Source organism: Hyperolius riggenbachi, chromosome 3, assembly GCF_040937935.1.
Source record: "Hyperolius riggenbachi isolate aHypRig1 chromosome 3, aHypRig1.pri, whole genome shotgun sequence".
Taxonomy (NCBI): domain Eukaryota; kingdom Metazoa; phylum Chordata; class Amphibia; order Anura; family Hyperoliidae; genus Hyperolius; species Hyperolius riggenbachi.
In genome coordinates, this window is record NC_090648.1 from 167,274,256 (window position 1) to 167,300,136 (window position 25,881).

Genomic DNA, 25,881 nt, shown 5'->3' on the forward strand with positions numbered 1-25,881 from the left:
TTTATTTACTGAAATTATAGAACATGACTAGGTCTTCCGCTATATGCAGTATATATAAAAACACACAAACGTGCATGCACATGCATTGTATATATGCTACCATAATAGCATCAGTTCCCAATATAATTCCATACGGATGTTACAATAGGACTGACTAATAGAAAAGTAAATTAGAAAGAAATAATCCAGAGCGTGCCCGAGACTCGAAAAATGAAATATATTTGCCCAGTCATCCCCAGCTTCAGCATAAAATACAAAATATACTATAAAGTTCTATTTCAATATACAGACAGAGGCAGGAGGTCAATAGTCACACATTCCTAAAGAGAATGCATTCTGACATTTTAATAACCCAAAGGAAGTAGCATCAAATGTTATTCCACAACACATCATGGATCCAGACCAAGGGCTACTTGTTTTATGGGTTTACATCCCATTTTATTGATTTTGCTAGTACACAAATTCATGATCTAGTGTTTTATACAAATAATAATAACAGCTCTCTGGGCTGGGCTCTAATAATATACTGGCATATCTATGTATAAAAGGTGCACACTAGATCTGTGGTGTTGTTTAAGATCTCCGTGAACTTAATAAACTCATTATTATTTCATCTTATTTGGAAAACAACACATTCATATTAACATAACTCTGAACAGTGGTTAGCACTCATGCAGTTCTGGGTTCTGAGTTTATTTGTCAACAGTATCTTCTCCCCATGTTTATAACGGTTTTATCCTATGCCCCAACAACATACCACTAAATTAATTGGCTTCTTACCAAACTGAACTTACTGTATGAATAAGACTATTTGAAAGGAAATTTGGAGGAAAACAATCGTTTTGGACCACGCTAAACAGCACAAACAAATGTAGGGTAGCAAGTTTGCTTAAAATTACTGCTCTTTGTGGTTGGATTCAACTTCAAAATTAACATTACAACAAAAAGTTTCTAGTAAATCATTTGAATGATCAGAAAGAACATGACCTGTGCTTGGCCTGTTAATATGAATGGCTTTTAATTCTAATTTCTAAGCCAGAAAAGCAGAAAACATTGCTTCTCTCCAAATGTATTGTTTCCTTCAACATGGCTGAGAGATGTAAACTCAACTGAGCTCAGAGTGTATGTTCATAGATCAGCTGCCAGCACTCAACAACTGACAAATGTCAGATCATGCCTGCTCATCCAAGAAATCATGAAAGATCCCAGGAGAACAGCTAAACATATACATGCCTCTGCTGAGATTATTATTATGTATTTCTATAGGGCATGTATTTATATAGGATATGCATTTATATAGGATATGTATTTATACAGGACATATATTTATACAGGACATTTATTTATATAGAGTTCACATCTGCTGCAGCCCTTTGCACCATCCATAGTGGTGTCACTATCTGACTATCAGAGGAATCACAATGTAATATCTATCATAGTCATAGTTTAATGTCCCTGCCAAAGTCTAAGTTCAATTTTGAATGAGACCAATTAACTTATTAAGTTTTTGGGATGTGGGACGAAACGAGAGGAGAACATACAAACTCCATGAAGACACAGTCCAGACCAATGTTTGAGCCTGAGCCTGGGACTTTAGTCTCTGGGTGAGAGAGCCATTAAATATGCCACCATGCAGACTGTAAATTTAGTCATTATGACTCCACAGTAAGACAAAGACTAGGCAATATTAGGATCCATGGGTGAGAAACAAAAAACAGGCCGCTGTTATCCATGGGTAACATCAGTGATTATGTCACATTTGCGTCTTTAAAAATCTGGATGATGGAAGATTTTTGGTATACAATTCTCTAAATATTTAAGTCAAGCCTTGAACATTTTGGATCCCGTAGGTCCCATTATGTCTAAAGGAGATACAGCCTTATACAGTAAGAATTTCATACAATTTAGTGGTAGCAGAACAATGAAGGTGTGGGATGCTATATTATATCAGGACATGGAATATGTATTCTTATTATAGGAACATGAGTTCTGTACTGTATCATAAAAGAAATAATATTTTAAAGAACTGAGACTCTTTCTAAGACTAGCAAGTGTCTTCTGTTTCCATAGAAACAAGACTGTATCCCATTTCAGCTGATAAACAGCCATCTGGTCTCTGCAGCCAGTTTAAAAATGGTGGAGGTTGTTGGTTGCCAACCTCTGGATAATTCCTGACTAGCTAGCTCCAGGTTTGGGTAGACTAAATGAAATTGAACACCAAAAAAATAACCACAAATAATGATTTCTTCTCTCTTACAAATGAAGGAAAGAAAAATGTACTAAACATTTGGCAGTGCTGTCTGCTGTTTCACACATACATATGTAGGTAGTGATATGCTTTGTGTAAGGCTGAAGTACCAAGTGGAGCAGCAAACCAAAAGCTTTACCTTACTCATCTTTCTCCTTATACAAGTAAAAATGCCCACTCACCACCTCAGAGAAGCCCAGCTATTGGATAGGTCCTCAACTCCTTGTAGGCATGCTCGGCATGGGATGTGAAGAAGTGGCCACCATGTTGAATCCCATGCTGAGGACATCACGTCATGGTTTTTAGAAATGTGTGGCGTTACAAACACTGTTATTCGGCTGCATTAAATTATAACTGAAAGGCACTTGTGGCTGGCAGACAGGAGACTAAACGCCTAAACAAGCCTGCAGTTCAGTTGTCCATCTGCAAGATGTCTTAGTAATGCTCAAAGCCTGGTCTGGATGTATTACAAAATTTGGAAAACTTTTGTAGGCCTCATTTTGAACCACAGTGGAGATGGTAGCAGGAAAAAAGAAGGGTGCCGGTGTCTACTGGACGATTTGGATGCCGCCATAGGCTTTAATGCAAATATTGTTAATACGGTGCCTGAAGCAGAACAATGGGCGCCCGATAAATATCATTTTCAACATTAGAACATTACAGTTTTTTAAATATATTATGGTTTTGAACTTTGAAACGTTATAGTTTTTGTCATATTATTTTGTTTGTATGTACAAATTTGACGTTATCAAATATATTATCATTTCTACATTTGAAAGGGCGTCTGGAAAGGGGGTTTTAGGGTTAGGCCCCAACAGGGGGTCTCAGGGTTAGGCACCACCAGTGGGGTTTTAGGGTTAGGCACCACCAGGGGGTCTTATGCTTAGGCACCACCTGGGGGGGTCTTAGGGTTAGGCACCACCAGTGGAGTCTTAGGGTTAGGCACCACCAGCGGGGGGGGGGGGGGGGTCTTAGGGTTAGGCATCACCAGGGTACGGTTCTGGGGAGAGTAGAGTTAGGTTAAGCCGTATTATTGAATAATGAAAAGGTTTATAAAGTACATAGCTTTTCATTTCCTGTCTGTTTTACAATTATATTTATCATTTACAAGTTTTTGGCTTCACTTTGTGCCTAGTTGAAAACGATCTTTATTTTTTATAACAATTTCATTACCCACCCGCGCCCTTTTTTCCTCACACCTTTATTTCATGCGTGCGTAAAGATTGTTAAAAAGTTTGTCAAGCAGAGGCTGTGCAAGTGCTGTTCAGTGTAGTCAGAACAAATTGAAGGCGGACCCAAACCAAACATTTTTTTAATTCAAAATATTTAGTTGCACCACTCTGACACATGAAAAGATAAATAAACACTCCTTCAAGCCTATGAGCATTTCAGCGCATACTTTTCACCCTTCTCTTTTCATAACTAGGGTTATACAGGTGGCAGCCATTAGCAATTCCTCCTTTGCCGGACACCACCTACTACACCAGTTTGCCGGATTCTATGAAAGGAAAGGGAGGGGTTCCTCCAATAAATGTAAAATATTTTATATTTGTCATCATGCAGCTGAAAAAAAGCTGCTATTTATTACTATAATTTAGAAAATACGTTTTATTTCTGATTTTTAATTTGGGTCCACTTTAATAGAGTCCAAATAATCACAATTTATTTTTTCTTAAGTGCAAATTGCATGTTGAGATACAGAACTGTAATCACACAACTGTAACTTCTCTGACCTTTCAGAAATTATCACTAAGTTCTGATGTGAACCAGAGTGGATTGCCAACTCTTATCGCCTAATAGCAAACTATTTTAGCAGCTCTATGCCAAGTTTGCAGGATCCCAAATGATCAGAGATATATTAAGGCACTAGGCAAAGTAGAAGTTCTGTCTCTGCTTTCTTGTAGCCTGTTCTTTTTTGTAAGGTGGGAGGGGACAGGAACAGTCAGGCCTCTGGACAGCTACCAGGCCTAAGGCACTGGCCTAGGTTGTCCTGTGAGTGATCTGGCTCTGCATATATTCTCCAGTTATCTCAATCCCTGAGAATCAATCCTGGAGTGTACATGATTAAGAAAAATATGGTACTTATTTAGCTTCAAGTGATTCGGCTCCCTGGTGCAACCAATCGGAATCCTTGTATCATACAACAAAAATACCTAAATGATTGCTGCAGGAAATGTTTCTGTGGATCAGTCTTGGTAAACCATCCCCAAACTGTTTTTAAATATCAGTAAGAAAAGTCAGTAATGAAAAGTGCAAAATACCTGATGCTCTGCCAGGCAGTACAAACAGGACATCTGCTGCAGTACAAGGCATCCGGTCTTGTAATCATGTCTTTATCTAAAGAAAGAGTAAAACAAGATGTAATGCTGGAAGCTGGTAATAACCTACATAACAAGGTCAAGTACACAGAGAAAAATTGCATTTTCACTGCTGTTAGATACAATGCTGGTAAATATAATGCATATGGATTGTGCCATGTACCTGGTGGGGAGTATCGACATCACTTAGGCCCACTTCACACTTGTGTTTTATGTGAAACCGGGCCGTACATCCGGGTCCGGGGGGGCCGGGTCCCATACTGGGGCCGTACGGATCCCTTAGGATCCGGTCAGGTTGCGGTAAAAAAAGTATCAGTTCGGCATCCGGAAAGTAACACTTCCGGATTGCCGATACTGTACTTTAAACAGGCACGGCAGCACAGACAGGCATGGGGGGAGTCGGGGACACAGCGCACACAGCGCACACCGTACAGGACAACAGCCCACAATACAATAATAATCATACCTGGGCTGTTGTCCTGTCAGCGCTGCCGTCTCCCCCCCCCCCATCTGTCAATGCCTGGACCCCCCATGTGGCAAAGGACGGGTGCTGTAACCACCCGTTCCTATTGCCAGTGTGATGAGTAACTTCCGTTTCTCATCACTTTTTATGGTGCAGGGAAAATGGTCAGGTTCCGGGTCAGGTGCGGCGGCCGGAGCCTGCGTTCAGGAAAAATGCTGCATGTTGGAAAAATCCTGAACGCAGCCCGGCCCGCAGACCGGATCCAGATCCGGATCCTGACAGACGGACGGGTGTGACTGGATACATTGAATAACATTGTATCCATTCACATCCGGGTCCGTTTGTACAGTATACGGTGCGTTCTGGGTCCGGGAAAACCGGACCTGGAACGCAAGTGTGAACTGGGCCTAACAGTTCTGTCCCTTACCTGCTGCAACAAATGCCAGACTTCTAGGCCTTGACTCACTACATTTAAAGGCCAGTGGAGACCGCCTATGTGATTCTGGGAACCTGCTAAATAACCTGCTGTTAGGTGGTTAAGTCTGTAACTCTTATTTGAGTTATATCAGATTATAGTGGAGATTGCTGAAAGGCTTGTTAAATTTCAGTCACCTGCAGTGCAAAATGTTTGGAATAAATGCAGGACTGGCTAAATGTATTTTGCACTAACCTTCTAGCAGTCCTGACTATGATCTGATATGACAGGTGATGGTTAAACCTTTCCCACTTAAGAGCAGACAAGTTTTTTAAAGAAACCGGTTCAGGTTGGCTTGGTCACACTTGTTCCCCATCCTTAGTCAATCAGGGCCATAGCAGCATGCATAAGGGTGTTCCTTCAATGACTGTGTTCTAAATGTTTTGTAGACAATCTGCTTTAACAGTAAATGCATGTTTAAAGTACACCTAAACTGAGAGAGAAATTGAGACTTCCATATTAATTTCCTTTTAAAAAATACCAGTTGCCTTCCATGTTGCCTTTGGCTGCAGTAATGTTTGAATCACTCACCTAAAACAAGCATGCAGCTAATCTTGTTAGATTTCGGTCATAAACACCTGATCTGCTGCATGTTTTTTCTGAGTCTGTGGCTAAAAGTATTAGAGTCAGAGGATCAGCAGGACAGCCAAGCAATTTGCATCATTTAAATGGAAATACATATGTCTGCCTCAATAGCTCTCTCACTTCAGGTGTGCTTTAACCACTTGAGGACCCACCCTTTACCCCCCCTTAAGGACCAGCGCTGTTTTAGCTGATCTGTGCTGGGTGGGCTCTGCAGCCCCCAGCACAGATCAGGGTGCAGGCAGAGCGACCAGATCGCCCCCCTTTTTTCCCCACTAGGGGGATGATGTGCTGGGGGGGTCTGATCGCTCCTGCCTGATGGGTGTTGCGGGGGGGGCACCTCAAAGCCCCCCTCCGCTGCGAGATTCCCCCCATCCCTCTCCTCCCTGTCCCCCCTGGTGATCTGGGCTGCACAGGACGCTATCCGTCCTGTGCAGCCAGTGACAGGACGTCCCCTGTCACATGGCGGCGATCCCCGGCCGCTGATTGGCCGGGGATCGCCGATCTGCCTTACGGGGCTGCTGCTATTTCCGCTTGTGTTTACATTTAGCCTGCGAGCCGCGATCGGCGGCCCGCAGGCTATTCACGGAGCCCCCCGCCGTGAATTGACAGGAAGCAGCCGCTCGCGCGAGCGGCTGCTTCCTGATTAATTAGCCTGCAGCCGGCGACGCAGAACTGCGTCGCTGGTCCTGCAGCTGCCACTTTGCCGATGCGCGGTATGAGTGCACGGTCGGCAAGTGGTTAAAGGATACCCGAGGTGACACGGGACATGATGAGATAGACATGGGTATGTACAGTGCCAAGCACACAAGTAACTATGTTGTGTTCCTTTTTTTTCTTTCTCTGCCTGAAAGAGTTAAACATCAGGTATGTACAGTAAGTGGCAGTTCCTGTCTGACTGGGTCAGACTACAGTGTGACCCTCACTGATAAAAATTACAACTAAAAAACACTTTCCTAGCAGTAAATGGCTTCTAAGAGCAGGAAATAGATAAAGGGGTCAATAGTTTATAGATTTTAGCTCTGTCATACTTCAATGAATGTGTCATTGAGCAAAAACAATAAAACAGTAAAAACCTAAAAAGTCGATTTGAATATAAAATAAAACTGTGGAATATCTTAAAAAGTCATTTTTAGGAGGAGGTGGATAGATACAATTTACTAGCCCACAGGTTAGCAACACATTCTGTTGCTATGGAAGGGGAGAAGGGACAAGGACACTGTACATGATGGAGCAGCTTCTGGGTGGTTCAGTAAGGAGGAGAACAATGAGCTCAACCAAGACGATTTGGCAGAAAAGGCCTATTGGGGTTGTCTCTGCCAAAATTAGACTAGCGTCTGACCTTAAAAGCTGAGGTGCCTGCAAGGCTTATTTTCTACATGATTCAAAGTAAATATTATCAGAGGAAGGTCAGGATGGGGGACTTACTAGAAGCATAAAGTTCCTTCTCAGGTATATTAGCACTGACCAGTTAAGTACTGATGGACATACCTTGCTCAGCACAGTATGTCCTGCCAGTAGGTCAGAAGGATGGGGCTTTGTCTTTACTGCACTAGCAGCAGCGTAGCTAAGGAGCTATGGATCCCAGTGTGAATTTTACATTGGGGCCCCCCCAAGCACTCCATATATAACAATTGATACAGAGCACCACAGCCTTGCCAAGGGCAACCACAGTGTCAGAGGTGCAAGAAGGGGATGGTTTTTAAATGATCGCTACTACTCAAAGCATCTATTGAAGTGATTATTACCAGCACAGGACCAATAAAGAGCTAATACTGCAGTTGAGGGAGGACCCCACTGGCCCAAGGGCCCCGGTGCAGTTGCAACCTCTGCATCCCTCTTGCTACACCACCGTACAGTAGTAGTGGTTCCCTCACAGCCAAGACAATAGCACCTACTCCATTCACAGTACCTTTTCCTGGAGTTTTAGTTACCCTTCTGTGGAAGACAGGACCATGGAAACTGGAAAGAAGCAGTGGAAACCCAAAAGGTACCACAGTTCTCGAGCGCTAATAAGCGGCCAGCTGGTGCACAAGAGTGGCTGACAGACAGTGGCCTTCAGCTGCTCATCTAAAACAGGCCTTACGGAAGAAGCTGTGTAGGATGAGGCATGCACAGCACTGAACTAGTCACTAATGGCCTAACTAAGTGGTTTTTTTCATTTTTCATTTAATCAGGCATCATAGGAAACATGTATCAAATATATACCTCAAGTGACCCTATAACACAATCTCACTAAAGGTGACGATTAACAGAACAATTTTTAGTGAATAATCCAATTTTTGTTTAGAAAATTCAGATTGTATTGCAAGAAAACAGAGAGCTGGTGGGTCTAGTCAGTTGCATTATCGATCGCTGGTCATTTGACATGACAGATTTTTTTCATACATACAATCACACCGGGTTCTGATATCGGAATAGTTTTGATCCTTTAAAGGGAGTCTAAATTAAAAGACAAATTTAACTTACCCGGGTCTTTCTACAAGCCCACTGCAGCCACCCTGTTCCCGCGCCGTCACTGAGCGATCCTCCTGTCCCCCGCAGCGCCCCTCTTTTGGCCGGGTGACTTGGCGAGTTGATGGCCACTGTGCATGCGTGGCCGTGCGCGTCCTTGAACATGCTCCCCTTGCCGGGAGGCGGGAGCATTCTGCGCATGAGCAATAGAGATTTCCCCGTACTGCACATGCACAGAGCATTCCCATCCACAGGAACTTGATCAGGAGGTGTGCAGACCGGGACCGCGCATCCAAATGAAAGGGGCTGGATGATCGCTCAGTGAGGGCGCAGGCACGGGGCGGCTGCAGGAAGCTGGTAGGAGCCCCAGGTAAGTTCATTTTTTTTCATTTAGTTTTGCTTTAATGCTGTGGACCAATTAAATACAATTTTTTTTTTTCAATCTGAATGATCTGATCAAAAATATGAACATTCACTAAAAATCACACTGATAATGGGTATCTTCAAAGAGGAACTTTAGTGAAAAGAAGGAAAAAAATAAATCAACATATTGCAAAGTGAGAAGTTTGAAAATAAAAGAGAGATGAAAAATGATTGATATTCGTCATGTAATTTGTTCATATTGTTTGATCCACTTAGTCTGCACGTAATTAACTTTACTACTGGCAGACAAGAAAAAAAAAACAGACAGCACCAACTGTCATTATCTATAACCACACCCCCTAACAATGTGATAGGCTGAAAGGCTGTTTTTATTATTGCTATACAAATGGGAGATACTGGTTTCTTGGCAGTTGGAAACAGCCATTATTTCCCACAATGTAACAAGGCTCCCACAGCGTGATCTCCGGCCTTAGCTCCTGACTAGAGATGTCGCAAACATACAATTTTCCGTTCACTAACAGTGAACGCGAACTTCCGAAAATGTTCACAAACAGGAGAACCGCCATAAACTTCAATGGGCAGGCGAATTTTAAAACCTACAAAGACTGTTTCTGGCTCAAAAGGGATGGAAAAGATGTTTCAAGGGGTCTAACACCTGGACTGTGGCATGCCAGAGGGGGATCCATGCCAAAAGTCCCACCACAATTACGGTATTGACACAAAGTCAGGGTTTAATCCAAGGGCAGAAAACACATTATGCACAGCTCTGGGTGTCAGTGGGCTGTGGTGTGTCACACACAGAGAAATGCAATAGTACTATCAGAATACAGTGAAATAATAATGCACAGGAGTGATACTGTGCATGCAACTTAATGTAGCAACAGCAGTAGTGTGCACACAGCTGTGGGTGTTAGTGGGCTGTGGCGTGTCACACACACAAAAAAACCACAGGAGATTATTAGCCCTCAAAAGAGCTGTTAGGAGTGCTTTCACAGCTGGGGCCTGATTCACAAAGCGGTGCAAAGTGTTTGCACGCCTGTGAAAAACCCTTTATCACGCCTAAACTTAGTTTAGGCGTGATCTGAAGGAATTCGCGCGAACTCCCGCGCGCAAAGTTTTGCGCACGCAGCGTCCATTAAACCCTATGGGACTTTGCGCGCGCGTGTGCGCATTTGCGCGTGCAAAACTTTGCGCGTGGGAGCTTCGCGTGAATTATAGCACAAACCGGTGATAACTTTGCTAGTGCAAAGGTTATCACGCCTAAAGTCTTTTAGGCGTGATAACTGAGTTATCACCGCTTTGTGAATCAGGCCCCAAGTAAGGAACAAGAACACAGGCCTAGCTAATGCTTTCTATACCTATCTGCAGCAAGTATGACTCTGCTCTCACTAACAGTCAGCAGCCAGCAGAGAATGAATCCAATATGGCCGCCTGCAACTGTGTTTTGATGGGGGGGTGGGGGGTCCAGGAGGGGGTGCTAGCTGATTGGCTTCCATGTGTCTGTTGACCGTGAGGTAAGGTGTAAAAGTTTGGCTCCATGATGATGTATAGGGGCGGGTCGAACACACCATATGTTCACAGTTCGCAGAGAACAGGAACAGATGAAATTCACTGGATACTGTCCGTCGGCAAACTGTTCGGGCTATCTCTAGTGTTGACTTCACACTGTGGGAGGGATTTCACCACATTATCAGCCCTACAGACATCCCTGATGATCCATTCGATAAAAGGTTAATATTTCTCATGGGAAAAGGGGTATCAGCTACTGATTGGGATGAAGTTCAATCCTTGGTTACAGTTCCTCTTTAAATTGTATGCAAATTATATGGAGCTTGGATATGGTGCGATAAAATGCACTGGCATAATTCATAGCTGCATACAATTTGAATTACATTTTCATGCATACTATTAGCATTTAATTCACCATCTCTAATACAGTTACTCTTTAGTCACAACCAGTTTCGGCCACAGAAATGGCCATAGCTATGACCCTTGCCTACGCACATTAATATAAATGGCATATAGTCATATAGGTGGCCAGGGTACAAAGCACCTCTGAAGGCTAGTTTCAAGGTAGGTAGTGATGTCTGGTGTCCTCTAACATAACTAGACAGCCTCTGCTCCAGTGCAAAACTGCTGTTTGCTCATGTGGGCTGCAATACTCCTGTACCATGAAATATACAGGATAATGGAAAGACCAGGTAGCTCTGAGCAGCCTCACTTTCCCAGACAAGCAGCAAACAATAAGGCTGTATACAAAACAACATTACCTTTAGCAGACACTGGCCTTCATGCAAAAAGAAAACTTTTTTTACAAAAATTTCTCGCCTCAATTTACCTCATTCATAACAATAAAAAGTTTAGTGTTTACTGGCATCTAATTATGCACATAAACGAATGAATATCTAAAATGTGCATAAATTAACCAAATTCAAATTCATGAAAGCTTTCTCCCTGTCTCATACTTTATGTCTATTTTAACAGTTATTATAAGATCTGCTTACAGAAGATGTTCAATGATAATGCACAGCAGAACTATGCTTTTGTTATGTAAAATAGACCTCATTATGACTCAGAACTTATTAGTAATAAATGAGAAAAACAGCATGGCTCCTCCTCATGAAAAGTCCCAGGTTCACTAGCAGAAGAGGCAGGGCTCTGAAATGAAGGGGTGACTTAGCCCCACCTCTATTTCAAGGTCTCCCTCCCAACAACACAGGAGAAGGGACTCCTGAAATGACAAGGCAAAATAGCCGAGTCTGGCAATAACAGTGCTGGAAATTTGGGCACATTGCCATAGGCCAAAATGTGAAATATGGCTATAGTGGCATAAGCGTAATTCAGCCACCAGCAATAGCTGGAAGCCAAATCATGTCCCATCCCCAGTGAAAATAGCGGCCTGGAGGGGGTATAGTAATTAATGCAGACGGTACTCTTGCAGGAGCAAGGTGAGCTGTTTTTTTGCTTTACCCTGTGCCCAAATTCTTGGCGCCTTAATTGCATGTATGCAAAAGAGCACCCATTCTATCCCAAGGGCTCCATCCTACCAATGGTGGGCACTGGGGCTCAGTGAACAAATCCCCATGTCGTGGGAGGGGGTTCTTTACACAGAACATTTATATTGCGCTTTTCTCCTGGGGGACTCAAAGCGCCAGAGCAGCAGTCACTAGGACGCGCTCTATAGGCAGTAGCAGTGTTAGGGAGACTTACCCAAGGTCTCCTACTGAATAGGTGCTGGCTTACTGAACAGGCAGAGCCGAGATTCAAACTCAGGTCGTCTGTGTCAGAGGTAGAGCCCTTAACCATTACACTATCCAGCCAACCTGAAAAGAGAGTTTATTTTCAGATTTTCATGGAGATAAACACCTTCAGCACCATGGAAATCTTCTCATCTTCTCATGATATGAGGAATGTTCAGCCAGCCACAGCAGTTAGGGGTGGTTCTTTGTCTTGTATATGGATATAACAGGCAATTACAAGACTTTCCTGTTTGTCGTTTTTATTTTGTGGTCTGAATGCTTTTTACATTTTATGTTTAAAATCTGTGATCTTTGTGTCTGGTCAGAGGAAATGTGTCTCTGCCTTTGAGTTCCACCGTTTTTATGAGTATGACTATAATAGGTTCCCCTAAAGCCTTTGTCTCTTGCAAGTCCTGCTTCTTTGTACAGTCCTTTTAGTAGCAGCTTAATACGTCATCAAATATACTTTCACAGACATGTTTTCAAAATGAAACATGGAATATGACTGGTTGCTATGGAGATCGAGAGGAAACGTTTTTCCTGGATTATTACCTTGGTTAAGGCAAAGAATAGTTTCATATCTCTTTTTCTCGCTACTAGTTCTGATAAAAAGTAAAATTTCTATTTTTGTGGAAATTGCACTGTCAGATATGTCCCCATGGTAGCTATAAGCCCATTGGCTCCTTGGCCGCCCACTGACCAATCTTTGGTACACTGCCTACCCAGTGCCTGGTAGCCATTTATCCATACTGCTGTTCCAGCGGTAGTGTGTGTGCAGAGCATATATACATATGCCACTTCCTGGAGCTGTGCCTATAAGTATAGATGTTTGCATATACATAGATGGCTGGGTGTTCAGTATCATAAACCCAACTTTGACTAGGTAAAATGTTTACTGCTATTATGGAGTTATTTTGGCCACATTGGTAATGGTGTAATTTCAACTAAAAGTTTTTGCACCTAATCGATAAAACGCCAGGTTCCCGCAAGCTGAAATTTACCCAAAATACCGTAAGTTGACCAAATTAATGTAAATTTGATATTACATTCCTTACCTACTTTCTGCTATCCTTTTCACCTGGTGGATGCTGAAATGTATTTTATAGCTAAGATAAGCAAGGAGTTTTGAATTAGGATGATTCAAAACTCCTTGCTTTTACTGATGGCTAACACGGTACAACACTCTAATGCTTCTACATAGCTAAGATACGATACCACTTGGGAGGACAGTAAAAGGAAAAAACAAAATGGTTCATTGAATCAGGACTAGAGGGTCTGGATGTGGCAATGACAGTTGGTTCCTACTGTGTATTCTAGAAGTGTAATGGGGAGGAAGTACAAATCATGGGGCCCCTTTGCACATTTTTGATGGGATCCTAAGCCCTAGGCACACTTGAACAAGGATACTACTTCTCTCCCCATCCCACAGATAAGGCAGCATACATCCAGACATGTAATATATAGTGCATGGGGACACAGGAGTATACTGAATATTTACCCACCCCCATCCCCTGCAAGCTGTGCATCTTTAGTTTAGCTAAAGATTTCTCCAATTTCTCTTGCATCTCTCTGCCTGAGAAACAACACTCACTTTAAGGCCAGTTTTACGCCAGGTTTTTGCATTGGAGTGCGATGCCATGCTCCTGACACATCCCACCATAATGTAAAAAAATGCACCAACAGGATCATATGCATAGCGCCGTCCCCAGCTCAGTGATGTACAGGAAGTCCGTCACTGGGATTCCCATCGGTCCCTACATGTGCTCCATACCACACCGTGCTCCATCTTTTACACTACCTGCGTCGCCCATAGACTTCCATTACCACAAGCACCGTGTGTTAAAACAGGATTTACAAGACTAAAAAATTGGTAAAATCCTCACATATGCTGAGGAATGATGATGCACCCTTCCCCTGACTAAATCAGAGATTTTAAATATAAAGTAAAACATGTTTACAGCCCACAAAAAGTAAAGTAAACAGCAGGCAAGTCCCTTTCATTACTTATGCACGTGACTACTCAGGATAAAAATATTTCTACTAACCCAGGGTGAAGACGAATTCCGACCAATTAAAGCCTCTAGTTGCTGTCAGCTAATTGATCAGCTTCTTCTGAGTCTGCTTGGCTCAGTTTTGAATCAAGGGAAATGTGTGTGTTGGGTGAGTCTTTTTGCTTGTGGCTAGTCTGTGTTTACATATAACTTACTAAGCATTTAATGATACAGGTTCCCTTTAAGTACACAGGTGCACAAATATTCAAACAGATCAGCAAGTTTCAATTGAGCCCATAGTTTTCTGGGAACACAGGTGTATTAATATAACCAGTGACTCATCTAGAGATATGAAGATATCAGAATGGAATCCAAACATACAACAGCAAACTAGGCTTAAAAATATCACTATTGTGGTGGTAGGAATTAATAGGATTTTATATATATATATATATATATATATATATATATATATATATATATATATATATTTTTTTTTTTTTTCTATTGACACATGCACAAGGACACACTGGATGTCTGTGTCTGTGCGGTTGAAAAAAACCATTTTGTATAGCTGATTTCTGTATAGTATAGTCCACACCAGCACAGTTACAGTGGCTAGTTATTATTCTCTTCTTTTGGTACAGCTGAAAGCAGAGGCGTATCTAGAGGGGTGCAGGCATGGCTTGTGCCATGGGCGCCACAGCACCATGGGCGCCCATGGCTGCCCCTCCCTCCCACATGCTTCACCACCATACTGAGAAATGCCACTTGTTACTTATACTTGGGGGCTAACTCTAGCAACCTATACTGGAGTGGCTACCTATGGGGGGGGGGGGTCACACTTGTCTAATTACTTATGCTGGAAGGGCAACCTAAACTGGTTGGCTACCTATACAGGAAGGGCTATATCTGGCTATCTATCCTAGGGGACGACATCTGGCTACCTACACTGGGGACTACCTCTGATTAACAATACTGGGGGGCTAATTCTCACTACGTATACTGGGGGGCACCTCTGGCTATCAATACTAGCTAGAGGGACACCTTCAGTATGCATATGCGGCACAATTGGATATGGTGCGCAAACGGATATGGGCCGCAATTTCAGTGTTTGCCATAGGCGCTATAATACCCAGATACGTCCTTGGCTGAAAGTATTTTAAAATCTATTTCAAGCAGAGCTATACACATCCACGTAGCACTAAGACATATGTTGTTAACTACAGGTGCATTCCAAGAGGTCACACTATGGCATTGTGTCGTGCTGTGCTGTCACATGTGAACTCACTACCCATACACAAAAATTCTGGCTCTATATAAATCCATAGTAATAATAATTGTATGGACAAATTCACATCTCTGCGTTGTAATGGATCATGGTATCCTAACGCACTTGATACTGGATAAAATATGTGAAAATGCTCATATAACATGGCAAGGGTCCATACAATGAAGATAATATGCACATTTTCACGTGCAGAGCATGCTGGGAATATTTGGCTAGTTTATCAGAAACTTTGACCTGACTTTCTAAAATGTGCCATGCAGCTAAAAGGTTCCTTGTGTTTAGGGCCAACCCTAAACTTAGTCAAGGTGGCCGCTAAAGACCGCTCTGTGATGCTCGTCATGCACTTCTTCAAGGCCTTCTTCCCCCCTGCATAGCAACAGAATGCGTCAATACCCAAATTAGTGATGACTGGTAAGGTGCCCACTCCATCGCATATCTCCCAACCTTTGGAGCCAGGCAAAAAGAGATACTAAGACCCACCCTACCAAACCTTTAGCCATGTCAAATCTTACATATGTCATGCCCCCTCATTCCCCTATACAGTTCCCTGGTATTTGGTGGTCCTTCTTCCCACCCCTGCTCAGTTTGCTGGTGTCCAGTGGTCCCCTCTTCCTCCCATATACAGTTGCCTCAGGTCTGGTGGTACCCCCTCTCCTATACAATACCTTGGTGTCTGGTAGTCCTCCCTTCCTTCCTGTCTGGTGGTTCCCCACTTCCCTCCCCCTTGTGGCTTCCCTGATGGTCTGGTGTTTCCCCCTCCCTCCACCATATACTTTCTCTGGTGTCAAGTGCTTAGCCTAGGTGGCCACTAACGGTCCAATTTCTAGCAAAAAATCGTTCGAGCGACCAGAAATTCTGATCGGATTGGTTGTAAATAATCTCCCTTGGTGGACACAATCGATTATGAATGAGTGAAAAAAATGTTGCCCGAATGAATTTTCGTCAACCAAAATTTGAATTTTCTTGTTGGTTGTGATAGATAGGAAGCAAAGATTGGTTTGTTGATGGTGTAGTGAACGATTTATTACAATATTTCACTTCCGATCAGAATTTCTGATCGCTCGAATGATTTTTCACTAGAAATTGGACCGTTAGTGGCCACCTTTAGTGACCAGACTACATCCTCTGTAAAACACAGATCAAACAAGTAAAAAAAACTATTAGAGGAGCTTAGGCCTGAGTTCTCATTTAACTGTATTGCATACATTTTCCTGCATGCGAATTCGAATTAGAACTTGCAAGCAATCTACGTTAGTGAACACACACAGTGTCTGACAAAAATTGTATGTGAAAAAAACGTGCACATTTTCCGAGCAGACAAGTGTAAAACTTCCCTCCCTCTTCTGCTACAGTCATAAATCCTTATTAAATTAATATGATTCTACACAAGGACAAGACACTGTAGCTATAGATGTCTATATACAACTTTTACTGGCCATGGTGGAATAAGCAGCCAAGATCCCCTGGTTACAAAATAAGTTTTCAAGGCAGCTATACCATCTGGCCAAAAAACAGCCAATAAAATACGTGCATATATAGACAAGAACCCTTAAATTAAATAATTTCATTTCACATTGTTATATAAGGCACCAGTATTTTCTCAACTACTTACTGTTCTAAAATGCCACCACCACATGTACTATTTGTGAAATGAATACCCTATACTCCCTGTAATACCTGCTAGTAATAGGGAATCATTTCTACACTTGCTATGGGTGTGAAGATCATAATATTCCTAACATTTATTTGTACAGCACTTTTCTCCTGTTGGACTCAAAGCGCTCAAGAGCTGCAGCCACTAAGGGCATGCTCAATAGGCCACCCTGCAGTGTTAGGAAGTCTTGCCCAAGGACTTCTTACTGAATAGGTACTGACCCTAGCCAGGATTCAAACCCTGGTCTCCCATGTCAAAGGTGGTGCCTTTAACCAGTACACTATCCAATCACTGCACATCATGATGGCCACACTTGTTTTATGACCCTTGTGAGATGGGCCCAAAGGCGTGAAGGGCATCAAGGAGAGGCAAGGGAAGGGGTGTGAACATGGGGGGGGCATGAATTGCAGTTATACCGCTGCCGTAGGCATTGTCCTCTGACCAAAAGCACAGGGAACGGAAGGTTGGTTTCTTTCAAAATAAAAATTACTTTTGCAGTGCTACATATTTTTTATAAAGGTGGCCACACACCATACAATTTTTTTAAATATCTGTTCAATTTAAGAATTGCAATCAATTTTTCTGACATTTCAAAAATATGACCAATGTACCACACATGCTTTCGATTTTTTCGGGAGATCAAATCGTTTTTATCGAATTGATGTCAAATCGGATCATTTTAGTGTATCGTGTGTGGCCACCTTAAAGGAAATGCAGCAGCGGGAGTTTCATTCTAGACAGAGTGTATGTTGTGACTCTAGTTCACCTTTAATAAGATGATTTTCATATTGAATGTTTAGAACACGAAGGGTCCATAACACTGGTGCCAAGTGGCCTGGACTTAATCAGTAGCATTATTTGTAAAGTCACAATCTTTGCTACGTATGCAAAAGAAACTGAAACAAGGGATAACACCGGCACTATTTTTGTGTATCTGTAGACACTGAAGAGGATCAAAAGTGGGACTAAGTGGTGAGTTCACACTGTGAGCATTGTGTTGCGTTGTGTTGCCGCATAGGAACTCTCTTCCAATACAATTCAATGGGCATGTTCAAATCCCTGTGTTGTAACAGGCCATGCTATCCTAATACACTTTCTACAGTGCGTTTCTGGATTACGTGGGCAAAAATGAGCATGCTGTATAGCAAACGTTCATGCTATGAAAATAATGTGCTCATTTTAGAGCATGCAGAGTGTACGCATGTGTGTTATGCAGTGGTGTAGCTAAGGAGCTATGGGCCCCGGTACAAGTTTTGCATTGGGCTCCCCCCCCCCCCCCCCCAAAGCACTATATACAAAACAATTGATACGGCGCACCAAAACCTGCCAGGGACAAAACAGTATCAGAGGTGCAAGAAGGAGGTGGGGGCAGTTTTTTAATGATTACTACCATTCTAGGCATCGATAGAAGTGATTATTACAAGCACAAGACCAATTCAAAACTAATACTGCAGTTGAGGGAGGGCCCTACAGGCCCTCTATGGCCCAAGGGCCCCAGTTGAGACCTCTGCAGCCCCTATTGCTACGCTACTGACACATTCCTTCGCTATGCAGAGTCCAGAGCAGAGTGTAAATGAGAGGATACTCACTGTGCTCTCTGAATTCCACTGACAAGATCTCCCTTCAGTAAGGGGCACCTCTAGCTACTTATTATTGAGGGAACTTCTGGCTACCTAATACTCCTGTAGCTACCTATGACTGGCTAGGGAAGTAAGGGAGAAGTGACAGCTGGGACAGCCTGCACACTTGTGGTCCGGTTCGATGGGGGTTTGTACAGTGGCGTAGCTAAGGAGCTATGGTCCCCGGTGCAAATTTTACATTGGGGCCCCCCAAGCACACCATACATAATAATTGATATGGTGCACCAAAACCTAAAAAGGACAACTGCAGTGTCAGAGGTGCAAGAAGGGGAGGGGAAACAGTTTGTTAATGATTACTATTCAAAGCATCTATAGATGTGAATTTTACCAGCACAGGACCAATAGTGAGCAAATACTGTGCCTGAGGGAGGGCCCCTCTGGCCCAAGGGGCCCGATGCGGTCGCAACCTCTACACCCCCTATTGCTACGCCACTGGTGTTATGCAATGCACATAGGAGTTGATTCACGTAACAGTTTGTAGAACAGGGTGTCACACAACAGCAGTAACATTGCAATGCACACGCAGCACATGGCAATTTTACCAGTACTTTTACTTTTTACGAAGCATGCATTGCGCAAATTGCACAACTCACAGTAACTGGGTAATCACACCAACACCACATGCATTACCTAGTAACTTGAATAACTACTGCTAAAATTGCACTATGCTGCCTGCGCACAGCAATTTCACCGCTGTTACGTCAATCAACCCCATAGTGTGAACTTAGCCTTAGTTAAAGTCTAATGGCAACAGCTCTGCTTTTTTGACAGAGTGACTTGGAAAACAAACTAATTATGTTAGTACTACACTATGGCAAGACAGAATAATGATTTGTTTAGTTACTACAAATGGCCGGATTTTAGAAAAGGACACAAAGGCCCAGGCTTTAGGCGGCTGCAGAGCATGGGGGCACCTGGACATGCAACGGTGGTTGCTACATATGAAAGAGGAGCGTGAATAGAGTGAGCAATACATGAAAAAGGGAAACTGCTTCTAAAGGGAGCTGTTCATGAAAGAAAGGTGCTGCAGTACATGGATGATACACGTGGAAGAGGGGGCTGCACATGGAATGGGAGGGGCTGCAGTGCATGGATGATACAAATGGAAGAGGGGCTTTACATGGAATTGGTTGGGGCTGCAGTACATAGATGATACACATGGAAGAGGGGCTGCACATGGAATGGGAGGGGCTGCAGTACATGGATGATACACATGGAAGAGGTTCTGCACATGGAATGGGAGTGGCTGCTGTACATGGATGATACACATGGAAGAGGGGGTAGCACATGGAATGGTGGGGGCTGCAGTGCATGGATGATACAAATGGAAGAGGGGCTTTACATGGAATGGGAGGGGCTGCAGTACATAGATGATACACATGGAAGAGGGGCTGCACATGGAATAGGAGGGGCTGCAGTACATGGATGATACACATGGAAGAGGTTCTGCACATGGAATGGGAGGGGCTGCTGTACATGGATGATACACATGGAAGAGGGGGTAGCACATGGAATGGGAGGGGCTGCAGTGCATGGATGATACAAATGGAAGAGGGGCTTTACATTGAATGGGAGGGGCTGCAGTACATAGATGATACACATGGAAGAGGGGCTGCACATGGAATGGAAGGGGCTGCAGTACATGAATGATACACATGGAAGAGGTTCTGCACATGGAATGGGAGGGGCTGCTGTACATGGATGATACACATGGAAGAGGGGGTAGCACATGGAATGGGAGGGGCTGCAGTACATGGACGATACACATGGAAGAGGGAGCTGCATATGGAATGGGAGGGGCTGCAGTACATGGATGATACAAATGGAAGAGATGGCAGCACATGGAATGGGAGGGGCTGCAGTACATGGATGATACAAATGGAAGAGACGGCAGCACATGGAATGGGAGGGGCTGCAGTGCATGGATGATACAAATGGAAGAGGTTCTACACATGGAATGGGAGGGGCTGCTGTACATGGATGATACACATGGAAGAGGGGGTAGCACATGGAATAGGAGGGGCTGCAGTGCATGGATGATACAAATGGAAGAGGGGCTTTACATGGAATGGGAGGGGCTGCAGTACATAGATGATACACATGGAAGAGGGGCTGCACATGGAATGGGAGGGGCTGCAGTACATGGATGATACACATGGAAGAGGTTCTGCACATGGAATGGGAGTGGCTGCTGTACATGGATGATACACATGGAAGAGGGGGTAGCACATGGAATGGTGGGGGCTGCAGTGCATGGATGATACAAATGGAAGAGGGGCTTTACATGGAATGGGAGGGGCTGCAGTACATAGATGATACACATGGAAGAGGGGCTGCACATGGAATAGGAGGGGCTGCAGTACATGGATGATACACATGGAAGAGGTTCTGCACATGGAATGGGAGGGGCTGCTGTACATGGATGATACACATGGAAGAGGGGGTAGCACATGGAATGGGAGGGGCTGCAGTGCATGGATGATACAAATGGAAGAGGGGCTTTACATGGAATGGGAGGGGCTGCAGTACATAGATGATACACATGGAAGAGGGGCTGCACATGGAATGGAAGGGGCTGCAGTACATGGATGATACACATGGAAGAGGTTCTGCACATGGAATGGGAGGGGCTGCTGTACATGGATGATACACATGGAAGAGGGGGTAGCACATGGAATGGGAGGGGCTGCAGTACATGGACGATACACATGGAAGAGGGAGCTGCATATGGAATGGGAGGGGCTGCAGTACATGGATGATACAAATGGAAGAGATGGCAGCACATGGAATGGGAGGGGCTGCAGTACATGGATGATACAAATGGAAGAGACGGCAGCACATGGAATGGGAGGGGCTGCAGTGCATGGATGATACAAATGGAAGAGGTTCTACACATGGAATGGGAGGGGCTGCTGTACATGGATGATACACATGGAAGAGGGGGTAGCACATGGAATAGGAGGGGCTGCAGTGCATGGATGATACAAATGGAAGAGGGGCTTTACATGGAATGGGAGGGGCTGCAGTACATAGATGATACACATGGAAGAGGGGCTGCACATGGAATGGGAGGGGCTGCAGTACATGGATGATACACATGGAAGAGGTTCTGCACATGGAATGGGAGGGGCTGCTGTACATGGATGATACACATGGAAGAGGGGGTAGCACATGGAATGGGAGGGGCTGCAGTGCATGGATGATACAAATGGAAGAGGGGCTTTACATGGAATGGGAGGGGCTGCAGTACATAGATGATACACATGGAAGAGGGGCTGCACATGGAATGGGAGGGGCTGCAGTACATGGATGATACACATGGAAGAGGTTCTGCACATGGAATGGGAGGGGCTGCTGTACATGGATGATACACATGGAAGAGGGGGTAGCACATGGAATGGGAGGGGCTGCAGTGCATGGATGATACAAATGGAAGAGGGGCTTTACATGGAATGGGAGGGGCTGCAGTACATAGATGATACACATGGAAGAGGGGCTGCACATGGAATGGGAGGGGCTGCAGTACATGGATGATACACATGGAAGAGGTTCTGCACATGGAATGGGAGGGGCTGCTGTACATGGATGATACACATGGAAGAGGTTCTGCACATGGAATGGGAGGGGCTGCTGTTCATGGATGATACACATGGAAGAGGGGGTAGCACATGGAATGGGAGGGGCTGCAGTACATGGACGATACACATGGAAGAGAGAGCTGTATATGGAATGGGAGGGGCTGCAGTACATGGATGATACACATGGAAGACGGGGCTGAACATGGAATTAGAGGGGCGCTGCTGCACAAGAAAGGAGAGTCACAACATACTTAGCCTAGGGGCAAAAAAAGTACAAATCCAGCCTTGCTGCTAAATAAAAACTATTTTGTTTGTGGTAGTAGTAAGTTAGCAATGTCCCTGAATGCATTGGCGTGGTCTATCCAGCTCCTCCTAATTGACAAACCTGTTAGCTCCTCTAACTATGATAAGACCCCAATAGAGGATGTCAAACCCTAGCCACGTAATAATAAGGGCCTGTTTCCACTACACGCAGACTGGATGCAGAAAAACTCCAATGAATGCCTATGGGCCTGCTTCCACTAAACGCAATTTTTCTGATGCAAATTTTCCCATAGGCATTCATTGGAGTCAGTTTTTCTGCATCCAGTCTGCGTGTAGTGGAAACAGGCCCTAAATAGTTTTTAATTAATCTAGCCCAGAATTGCTGCATCAGTTATGATCTCCCCACTTAAGGAACGTGGGAGATTTCTGGAGATGCCTTATTAAATCTATTGAAGTTTAAAATATTGGTACTATGCATTATTCAATTTGCAGTAACTCTGACTCTGATATTGGTTGCCTGATCTACCACATTGCACCACTTAATACTAGATTGATTGGACTGCTAGCTTTGTACTGTTCAGTGTAGCCATTGGTCACTGTACCACTACCTTCAGTCTCCCCTCCACTTCTACCCCACTAAGGCCTGGATCACACTTGAATCCAAGGTTGTAGCAATAGAGATAGCAGCTGCTATGGGGCCATGGAGCATAGGGGGCCCAGGTCTGACTTCATGTATTCACCATTATCTTTCTTGAATTCCTCCACTCTATGATTTGTATAAGAACCCATGGACTATATGCAGTTTTGATTGCATGAGATTGTAAATTGCCCAATTAACTCATATCCATAGGGTAGAGGCAGATGGCATTGCTCAAGAAAGCCGACATCTGAGGGCCCCATGAAGGTTTTGCTATGGGGCCCCATAATCTTTAGCTACGCCACTGCTTGAATCGTATAACATAATAGCCTAAGGGTGAACAGCTTTGCGGTCGCAGCCAAAGTGCTGTATATCCATAGGGATACACTGTTACAGCTCTTTGCTGATTGCCGCCAGTCAACAAATCGCTGATATGGACCAGGGGATTTGCATATGCGCTGTGCTGGGTGGGCTCTTTAGCCCCCAGCACAGATCACGTTGCATGCAGGGCGATCAGACTTCCCCCCTTTTTCCCCCACTAGGGGGATGTCCTGCTGGGGGGTCTGATCGCCGTCGCCTGTTTGTGCCTTGTGGGGGGGGGGGCTCCTCAAAGCCCCCCTCCGCAGTGCTATTCCGCCCTCCTTCTTCCCTCCCCTTCTCTCTACGGGCGGTACAGGACGGCGACCCGTCCTGTACCGCCTTTGATAGGCTTCAGCCAATCAGAGACTGGGGATCGCCGATCTCCTTTACGGCGCTGCTGTGACAGCAGCGCCATACGATATAAACACCGGGGATTATGTCCCCAGATGGTTACATTTAGCCTGCGAGCCACGATCGGAGGCTCGCAGGCTGTTCACGGAGAAACCCTCCATGAACTGACAGGAAACAGCTGCTCGAATGAGCGCCTGTTTCCATAGAAACCCACTTACGACCAGCCGCCGCCTATCTGCGTTAGGCAGTTGTTAAGTGGTTAAAAGTGCCCCCCATGTGAACAAGCCCTTAGAGTGAGTTTAGGCTATGCATATTGCATCACATTGTACATGTAAACGCACTGCCTTTACAACTGTTATTCTAATGCACTTTCTGCATTTGTGAATATCATGTGCAAAAATATACACATTACAAGCCAGTTGTTTATCATATTAAAAAAATGCACGTTTTAATGTGTTAAGCGTGCGTTGTGTTAGTCACACGTTATAACACTTGCATAACACAACGCACATGGGCCCATATGCAATTCAATTTTCTCCTGACTTTTCTCATTGGAGATATTTTCACACTTTGTCATAAACTAACTTGCAAACCACCCACAAGCATGAAAATACTCAAAATAATTTTGGTAGCACTTTTTCGCCAATTTTACTTTTTCAATTGTAAATGCTGAACAGTTATTTTAAAGAGAATATTAAAATTCTCTCCTAGGCAGTGGCGTAGCTAAGGAGCTGTGGGCCCCGATGCAAGTTTTACATTGGGGTCCCCAAGCACTCTATACATAACAATTGATACGGAGCACCACAACCTGCCAATGGCAACTACAGTGTCAGAGGTGCAAGAAGGGGATGGGGAACAGTTTGTTAATGATTACCACTATTCAAAGCATCAATAGAAGTGATTATTATAAGCACAGGACCAAAAGAGAGCCAATACTGAAGTTGAGGGAGGGCCCTTCTGGCCCAAGGGCCCCGATGCGGTCGTAACCTCTGCAACCCCTATTGCTACGCCCCTGGTCCTAGGAGAAAAATTTAATTGCATATAGGCCATGGTGTGAACTTATGTCTGATAAATAACATGATATTGACCAAGAGGGCCTACATTTTTGTTGAATGTAACCTCCAAACCTATGGAAAATATTGAGCACTATCTTGCCAGACTATAGGCGCCCAATTAACAATGCAATTTTACAAAACAATTGACCTTGCAATCCGATAATTGCGATCAGAAAGCATCGATTCGGGCCTTTAAATGGAATCAAAAGTATAACCAATCATATAATTTCAGATGGAATCGATCTACAAATTAGATCAATAAAAGGACTGATAGAAAGTCTCCACAATAGTAAATCAAAGGTTTTGTATCAGTACAGAATACTATGCTTACTTCTTATATCAATACTATACACTAACAGAAATTTCTTTTGACCCAATGGCCCATATGCAATTCACTTTTTTCTCCTGAGTTATCTCCTAGGAGATAGTTTTCTTATTTTCTTTAAAATAACTTTTCAGCATTTTACAAAAAAAAGTTCCCAAAATTAGTGAAAAAAGTACTATCAAAATTATTTTCTAGCTTGCTGGTGGCTTTAAAGACATTTTATGACAAGGTGCAAAAATATCACCTAGGAGACAACTCAGGAGAAAAAGTGAATTGCATATAGGCCATTATGTATTTAGTTGGACAATATTAAGGGATCCATATGAGATACTCTGTGGTCACTGGTAGTGAGAATGCAGCGACCCCTTCAGTGTATTTTATCCCTGCATTTTAACTCTTTCCATTGTATTTGTGCGGTTGCCATGCCATGCTTTATTCTGTATGTACCTCAAAATAAGCAATTCATAGTGGAGTCAGTGAATTTCAACAACAGGTATATTTGCAAACATCATCATGACTAGGGAGTCAGAGCCTCCGTTCATAGTTTCAAAATATTCAGCAAATGCAAATTT

General features: G+C 43.7%; 1 long non-coding RNA gene across 3 annotated transcripts in view; it reads right to left on the reverse strand.

Moving 5' to 3' along the window:
• The window catches only part of LOC137561214 (uncharacterized), a 105,513-nt gene that overhangs the window by 74,535 nt on the left and 5,097 nt on the right, over positions 1–25,881 (reverse strand). For all 3 annotated transcript variants that reach the window (XR_011029931.1, XR_011029932.1, XR_011029933.1), the window contains exon 4: positions 4,510–4,585. This is a non-coding gene — a long non-coding RNA (uncharacterized lncRNA). The remainder of the gene's footprint in view (positions 1–4,509; positions 4,586–25,881) is intronic.